Genomic DNA, 8,146 nt, shown 5'->3' on the forward strand with positions numbered 1-8,146 from the left:
TGTGGTTTGAACAAACAGGCAGAAACTGAAACTAACTACTCAGGTTTAATTATAAGACGGTTCTTCATCAGTAGCTCTGGAAAACACAGGAGGAGCTGTGAGGATCCAACAAAATGGTTCGAGAAAGGTAAAGAAAAGACATAATTTACACAATTTATTTACATCTGTGATTAATTAATCAATAATCTTCACAGTATAAGAAATAAGACTTACTTCTGTTCACTCGAAATTCTTTAACTTAAACTTTGTGAACACATTTTAAAAACTTTTTTAAATGAGAAGCTGAGAGAAGATGCTTTCTGAACAAATATATCTAATATATTTTTCTCAAGATAAAGGAATAATTAACTGTTAACAATGATCTCATTAAAAATAATGTGAGTATTTTCACTTTTTTCACTCCATACTGTAAAATAACTTTTAATGCATCTAAAATCAGCCTTTGTTTTAGCCAACAATCTGCTGCACAGATTGATATAACCTTCTGTCTAACACAAAGATATTGAACTTGATGTAAGTCTGTGTTGTATTTAAGATCATTCAAATGGTTAAAATTACATTTAAATAAGAGAATGTGCCATGCTTGAAAAAAATCAAACAGTTAAACAGATATAATGTCAGTGAATGAGTTACATGTCAATACAAAGTTTAAATTATGCGAACAATAAAACTGTTTTGCATCTGACTGTAGCATTAAGGTCCAATAGAAGCCAGTAAGAAAATAAATAGATTATTTATTCAAATAGCAAACAAGCTGACTATTTACATATTTTGTTAGACACACCGTTTATCTCTAATAGAGATGTTTGCCTTAGTTTTGCTTATTTCTTTTTGAATTCTAAAACAGAGTAACATTTCCTGTCCTACAGGTGGAGACTTCAGTGCAGCTTGTGTCAGTACGTCACAGATACTCTGACTTACATGGCAACAGTGAAAGATTTTTATGAGAAATTCTCAGAATGGAAGAATTGCAGAGAAAAAGAGTATGAAAAAATGATGAGTATCAAAGAAATGGCTGATGAAATTGAACCCACTTTTGCCAAGTCAGAGGGCAAATGGGCGTCGTTTTGTAAAAACGTCAAGAGCACCTTCCAGCTCAAGGCGGAGAGTAAACTTCTAGATCTGGAAAAAACGCTGGCTGAAGTGTTGAACGACACGCTGGAAGGTCTGGAGAAACTCAACAGTTTCTTGGATATATTGGAGAAACTGGCGGTCACTTCGCTCCATGTGTTCACTGAGAACCAGATCATTTACCTGCCTGAAAAGATCAGCTTTGATGACGTTCAAGCTGTGATCAGCACTGCAAGGCAAATCTGTCCTCTGCTCCTGGAGTTCAAAAGAGACGCAAAGTCCTTCTTCCTCCCTAACCTGCACATTGTGGAGGTTCTGGCGTTCCAGCTGCAGAATTACATAGACACCGCCAACACAATATGTGTAATTCACGGCCAGAGGTAATCTATATTATCAAACATAAAGAATGAACTGTGATATTATTTTAAATAATATAATACCAACATTTTAAGCTTTTTTCTTTCACAGCTTTAACTTTGATATTTGCATGGAAATGGCTGAAGAGATTGAAGTGAATACTGACAACTTGTGTGAAAACGACATGCAAAAGATGACAGATCAGATTAAGCTGCTTGACAAAATCAGGTAATTTTTAAATATTTCTTCAGTCAAATATTTGCAAGGAAGCTGTAGATTTAAAAAAAAAAACAAATTCAAGTAGAAAACCTGGTAACGTCATTTTACAGGAGTTACATCATGCAACTTTAAAGCTACAGCATGTCATTTTTATTAAAAAAAGTTTTTACACATTTGTTAAAACTGGAGTGTCTTAGAGCTGTCAATCAAGCTCATGAATGTGCTGCTTAATATGCTAATGGTGGAGAAACAGCTTATTGTTCCAGGAAAACTGTTTATCCAGCATTAATTGAACTAACCTAGAATTCTTGAACACATACCCTAAGTTGATTGACAGCGCTAAGACCCGCCTCCTGACACTGATTGGTTGTTTTTTAGTTAGCATTGGGAGAAAGCAGAACTTGATTTTTTTTCACAAGTTATCTTTCTTATATTATACTGTAAGGTCCAGAGTTGGGTAGGAACTATTTACAATTACTCAATCACATTTACTTGAGTAACTTTTTTGAAAAGATTACGAATATTTTCACTTTCACTTGTGTCATTTTTTTTTTTAATTTCTCTGCACTTACTTGAGTGAAAATTCTACATTTCCTGCCCACTGAATGAAAAACAAACATGTTTTAACCAAAAATTAGCCAGACATAGACTCCTACGGTTTTTGTTGCGTTATTTTGTTGCGAGGCTGCGTCCAGCGTCGCCACCCGGGGAGCGAGAAAAACTGGTTTCAAGTTGTCATTTGACAGTTTTCTGCATTATTTTTCCCTTTTGCTGTGGGCAACTGCATTAATTAATAACACCTACAAGTTTATGTGGTTAACATTTGTTGTTCAATAAACCTAACGTGGCTACAAGTTTCTGCTGCATGGTGCGCATGCACCAAATTTCCAGACGTAAACATGCAAGGGGTTTATAAGTAAGTTTGTAACTAAGTAACTTGAATATTCATTAGCTTTGTATTTTAACATGCGTTAAAAGTCTTAGATAGTCTTCGTACACAAAAAATCCTGATTGGATTATAATTATCTTATATATAATTTTAACGATGTCTTCTTTCTTTTCCGTTTCATGTTAGAATTATATTAAAATTTGTTCCACAGGATGGACGAGAACTTTCGGATGGAGTTCCTCTTCCAGGACGTTTCCTCAGCTGGTTTCATCAGCGTCTTTGATGAGCAGCTCCCCAAACTGCTGATGTTTTTAGATGAGGTGGAGAAGTGTGCCGTTGAGTTAGACAAGATGAACAAAGGAGCAAAGATCTCCAGTGTCACAGGCAGCTCAGTGGGAGCAGTTGGAGGCGTCCTCTCCATTGTTGGTTTGGCGTTAATCCCAGTCACAGCCGGAGTGTCTTTAGGGCTGACCATCGCCGGTGTGTCACTGGGGGTCACAAGTGGAGCCAACAGCTTGGTAACCACCGTAGCAGAGGCTGGAGTTAATTCTACTCAACAGAAAAGGGCAAACAAAGTCTTTGAAATTTTCATGGACGATTTCCAAAAGGTCCAGGGTTCTCTTGATGAGGTGATGAAACAAGTTAATAATCTGGAGCTAAGTGACTTAGACAGGGTGGTGGGAGTGGTCAAGAGTGCTTCTAAATTATGTACCATAGGAAAGGGTATTGATTCCATTGTTGATGCTGCTTCTGCTTTGAAGGCTTTAAAAACTGAAGATATTGTTGCAGGTGTAGGTAAAACTGTACTGCAGGATACAAAAGCTTTACGTAATGTACCCAGGGTGGCCTCAGACATTCCTGATATCGGTCAGGCAGCAGTTAAAGGGCCTCTCGCTCTCACCAAGGGAGCCAGAGCTGGCTTCATTGCACTTAATGCCCTCTTCCTGGGCATGGATTTATTCTTTATCGCCAAAGACAGCCTGAGTCTGGCCAAAGGCAGCGAGACCAAAGTCTCGAAGTTCCTCAGAGCCAGAGTTGCATTGTTCCGCTCGCAGATAGTCATGGGATAAGCTCTGTAACTCTTTGTGTCAAAGCAAACTGACCAAAGAAGAAAACAAAAATATCCTACAGATGGAATTTTTTCAAGAGGACATTTAGGAAAATAGATCTGAAGGGTTAGAGAGAATAAAAGTATGTATGACATTAAAAACCGGTGCATTATAAACGACATAATGGAGGAGCACTGCTGTGATGCTATGCTGAAGGTGGATTGTCAGAAAGAGCAGGAGATTCTTAAAGAGACAGAAACCTAAATTCAAGGTGTTAAATTGTGAAGTTAAATTTCTATTCAGTCATATTTGATATAACCAGCATTTTTATAAAAACTGAAAGTTTCAGAGTCTTGATTGAGCTAAAGAATGGCAACCTGTGCCTGGAAATGCATAGTACTGCCTCTTTAAGAATTTGAGTCATTCATTTGCAAATGAGACTATTCTTATATTAATAAGATTATATTAATATATTATATAATTTAATCATTTATTTTCAGATGTGCTTCCAGACATAATTTCATCAGTTTTCATTTAATGTTTTTGATCATTGCTGTTCTTTCCTTACGTCTGTTTTTCTGTTCATTGTGTATAAAAATGTCCCTAATTCATAGTAAAATATACCTTCTACTTTTGGCGACCATTTTACCATAATTTAGATGTTTTTTGGGGGGGTTGTTTATTTTTTAAAGTGTAGACCCTAATTTACAGTTTTTGATGGAATTGTATTCATTGCTGTGGATGGATAAAAAACATAAATGTTATGTATTTTAGGTTAAACTTTATTTTCTCATTATAGATTCCACAATCTTCCATTTTAAATTTTAAACTAAGTAGACAAACTTGTTTTATTTCTGTTTATGTCATTAAAAAGGCTGAATAGAGAACAATACAAGTCCAATTTGATTTCTGTTCGTGTGTCTATTTATTGCTGTTAAAACTTAATGATCTTACTTGATTGTTTCCACTTGGTGAAGATTTATTTTCATATCATGTATCAGAAACAAAGCATTCTGGGGTTTATTTGACAGATGCTGTAAAACTGCAATACTGTATTCATTTAATGAACACATTAATGAAATCTAGTCAAACTTTCTAAAAGAGGCCAAACAAACAGCAAAGTGCCACTGTCAATATTTAAGAGAACGTGAAGGAAAACAAGCCCAAAGTTGTTCATAAGAACAACAAAGTTGAAATTGTAACTATTTAGAAAGTCCTAACTTACAGCCCAGAGTGGCCTAGTTAAAGCATTTCAATGCCCAGTTGTAAACTTTTCAAGACTGGAAAGGAAGCACCATGACAGTGGAAGGAACTGATTTGATTTTTCAGTTTGACCTCTCTAGATATGTGTAAAAGAAACTTCTTTGGAAGATCATCTGCAAGGGAAAGTGAACAGCAAACTTAGCCTTTCGGCCAGCGAAGCCAAGATAAACATAAACTTGAACATTTGATCATTTGTATCAAATGAAGCATCTGCAGCTAAAACAAATCATTGACATCAACATGTAAAAAGCTCAACTCTTTCAAACCAACTTAATGCAGCTCAGGTCTGATCTGTTGATTATTTTGGATGAATCAATTAATAGCAAAATATGCTTAATATGAGACGTATAATTATTTAAACCTGAATCTTTAGGACTCAAGTCCAGGTTGAGTCTAAAGTTGTTCGTCTCTGTTTACCATCTTCAGTTCTTCACATTAAAAACATTTTCTGATGAACATGATGCAGCCATGTTGACCTGATATGAATTAATTTTACTTTCCTTGGAGATGATGGATTAACTTCACTGATTTTATGAACTGGGTTTGATTTTTACTTTCACTTTCCTGTAAACCAGCAGAAACACAGAAATCCCTCCTCTTCCTTTAAGAACAAAGTTTCCATCAGATTATTTTGATGCTCAGTCGACCAACAGAGACGCTGCACTGTGAGTATGAATTGATCTGAACTTATTCAGCACTAAAGTTTGATTTATTCTGTTACTTTTATTAATCAATGTTTTCATTTCTGTGTTCAGGGTTGAATGTTTTCACCGTTTCAGCAGCAGTTCAGTTACTCCGTCTATAACTGTAAACCAGGGTGTTCAATGTGTGGCGCAGGGGCCATTTGAGGTCCTCTGAATAATTATGAACTGAACAGGCAGTTGATGCAGATGAACAATTCTTCATATTTTAGGGCAACATTTTCACAGACAAAAACAATTCTTAATACTTTTGACAAAAAAAAAAATCATTTACTGAACGGGTTTATCTTAATTTGTAGTAAATAACATTTGGTAACTTTCACGTTAAAGGAGACTTTGGGACCCAGCAGTGGTTCGTCCATCAAGCTTCAGGAGAGAAAACCTTGGTGGAAACAGGTGGTTTGGTTTTTGCATGCACTTAAGACTTGATTGTTTGAAAAAACATATGCGCTTTAATTCTTGTAAAAATATTAATAAAATAATTACTAAAAGTCTTTTACAACATCGTTGAACAAAAATGTTAACTTATTCTGACATCTCAGGTTCAAAAAGTGGTAAAAAAAATTTTTTACAACACCTCCCATCACCACACCGGACATTTGCCAAACAATAAACCTCCATCAATCACCCGATGTATTCATCACTCAAATTAATGGGAGGGTCAAACTTACCAAAGTAATCTAAACCATTCCAAACTTAAAAAATAGGTAACACTGTATTTGACGGGTTGTGAATAAGTCTTTCATAGCAGCGTCATAAACATGAGTTAGTCTTCATAAATATTTATGACTGTTGTCATAAAGTGCCTTTTGGTAAATTATGACACTTTTAATACAAAGTTGACATTATTCAAAATGTCTTTATGACAACTTAACCAAGAAATCATGACCTGACATAAATTTGTTATAAACGTATTACTGATTAAACTTTAAAAATTATGTTGCTTTATGTTATTAACGTTAAACTTTAGCTTTAATAACATAAATTACCATTATTGACACGTCAGAGAGTAATTCTAGGTAACAAAACTAAAATGTAGAAAATGGTTGATCTGACTAATTCTGTTAATCTGACTAATTTAAAACCAACAAAATACAACATGCACTAAAAGTGAAAACTAAAAGAAACTTCATAGAAACTGAGAACCATGGAAACAGAAGAAAGTTAGGATTAAGGACAGACGATTACAAAAAACCCTTTGAGCTTTTCAAAGCTTTATTCAGTTAGATCTGGTTTGTTTAATCACGTGAGCCACCTGAATACTTTTTCTAAATAAGATCAACCTTTACACAGCTTGGTAAATATTGGTGTTTATCACGTCACACGTATTGCAAGATGGAAAATGTAAGTCAGAGGAAGAGGTCAGGCGATCCAGCGTCCTATAAAATGCCTGCTGGATTCCTGTTGAAGCACAACCTCAAGCTGCACAACTTGAAGGAGCTGCTGACCAAACCACCTCTGGAAAACCTCACTGGACCAAATCCCAGCTCTGCTCCCTCTGCAGGTCGACTGACACAGTAAGCTTTTTGAAACCTTTATTTACTCTAAAACACAGACATGCTGCATTAGGCTAACTAAATTATCTAAAATTATATTACTCTGTTAACGATGTCATATCAGTGGAGGTCTAGGTTTGCAGTGCTGCCTTTGACTGCAACTTCTTAATTAGTTTAGTCATAATTTCTTCAGAATTGTTTCAGTTTCAGTCAGTTAATAATACAATTTAGTTGAAAAGATTAAATGTAAAATGTAAATACTTCCAAATCAATTAACATTTTAATTCTCAATAAACAAAGGCTAGTTTTAGATCTGGGCTTAGGGTTAGTTTTAGGGATAAGGGTTAAGTTTAGGGTTAGGGTTAGTTTTAGATCTACCCTGTGTTACAATTCAGCCATTTATTTCAAGGGGCCCCTGAATGTCTGGAGGGCCTCTCAAGGGCCCCTATCAGCAGCTACTGAGTTTTCTACATTTTCTACATCATCAACATCAAAATATTACATAGCGTTAACCCCTCTTTCTCCTTCTTTAAATCAGCCTGCAGCCAAGTTTCTATGGAGGTTAAACAGTCAGATATGATCAGTTTATTTAGTAAACAGCAGAAGATTGCTTATTTCATAACTTCACAACCAGCGACCTTCTTTCCTCTGGTCTGTTTAAAAACTACAGTCTCAGATCAGCACAGTCCTCCAGTTCTGACAGCAGCAGTAACCCCTCAACAGCACCTTTATACCTATCAGGGAAAACAGACTAAATTTGCTTTGCATTGTCCCCACATGATGGCAGTATGGTCTGATTAATTATTAGAATATTGATTAATATGGATTGTTGTGTTTTTGTACAGTGCTTTAAGATCTTGTGCACCTTTTTAACTTTGAGGCCCAAATGACAAATGAGCTGTTTGCCACAATCATCCATGTTTAGACAATAAAGGACCTGGAATATTTCAGTCAGTGTGCAATAAATCTAAAACATATGAACATTGAATTTTTATCATTACATTATGGAAAATAATGAACTTTATCAGTTTGATTCTGAGAAATGGACGGCCTCGTTTACATGACTTTAAGCCACTGGAGAGCAGCTCTCTGATTGGCCAG

General features: G+C 35.6%; 1 pseudogene; it reads left to right on the forward strand.

Annotated features, from left to right (window-relative positions):
* LOC129373984 (uncharacterized) lies at positions 1 to 4,441 on the forward strand (annotated as a pseudogene).
* The last annotated feature ends 3,705 nt before the right edge of the window (positions 4,442 to 8,146 follow it).

This window comes from Poeciliopsis prolifica, unplaced genomic scaffold (genome assembly GCF_027474105.1).
Source record: "Poeciliopsis prolifica strain line A6 unplaced genomic scaffold, Auburn_PproV2 SCAFFOLD034, whole genome shotgun sequence".
Classification (NCBI taxonomy): Eukaryota; Metazoa; Chordata; class Actinopteri; order Cyprinodontiformes; family Poeciliidae; genus Poeciliopsis; species Poeciliopsis prolifica.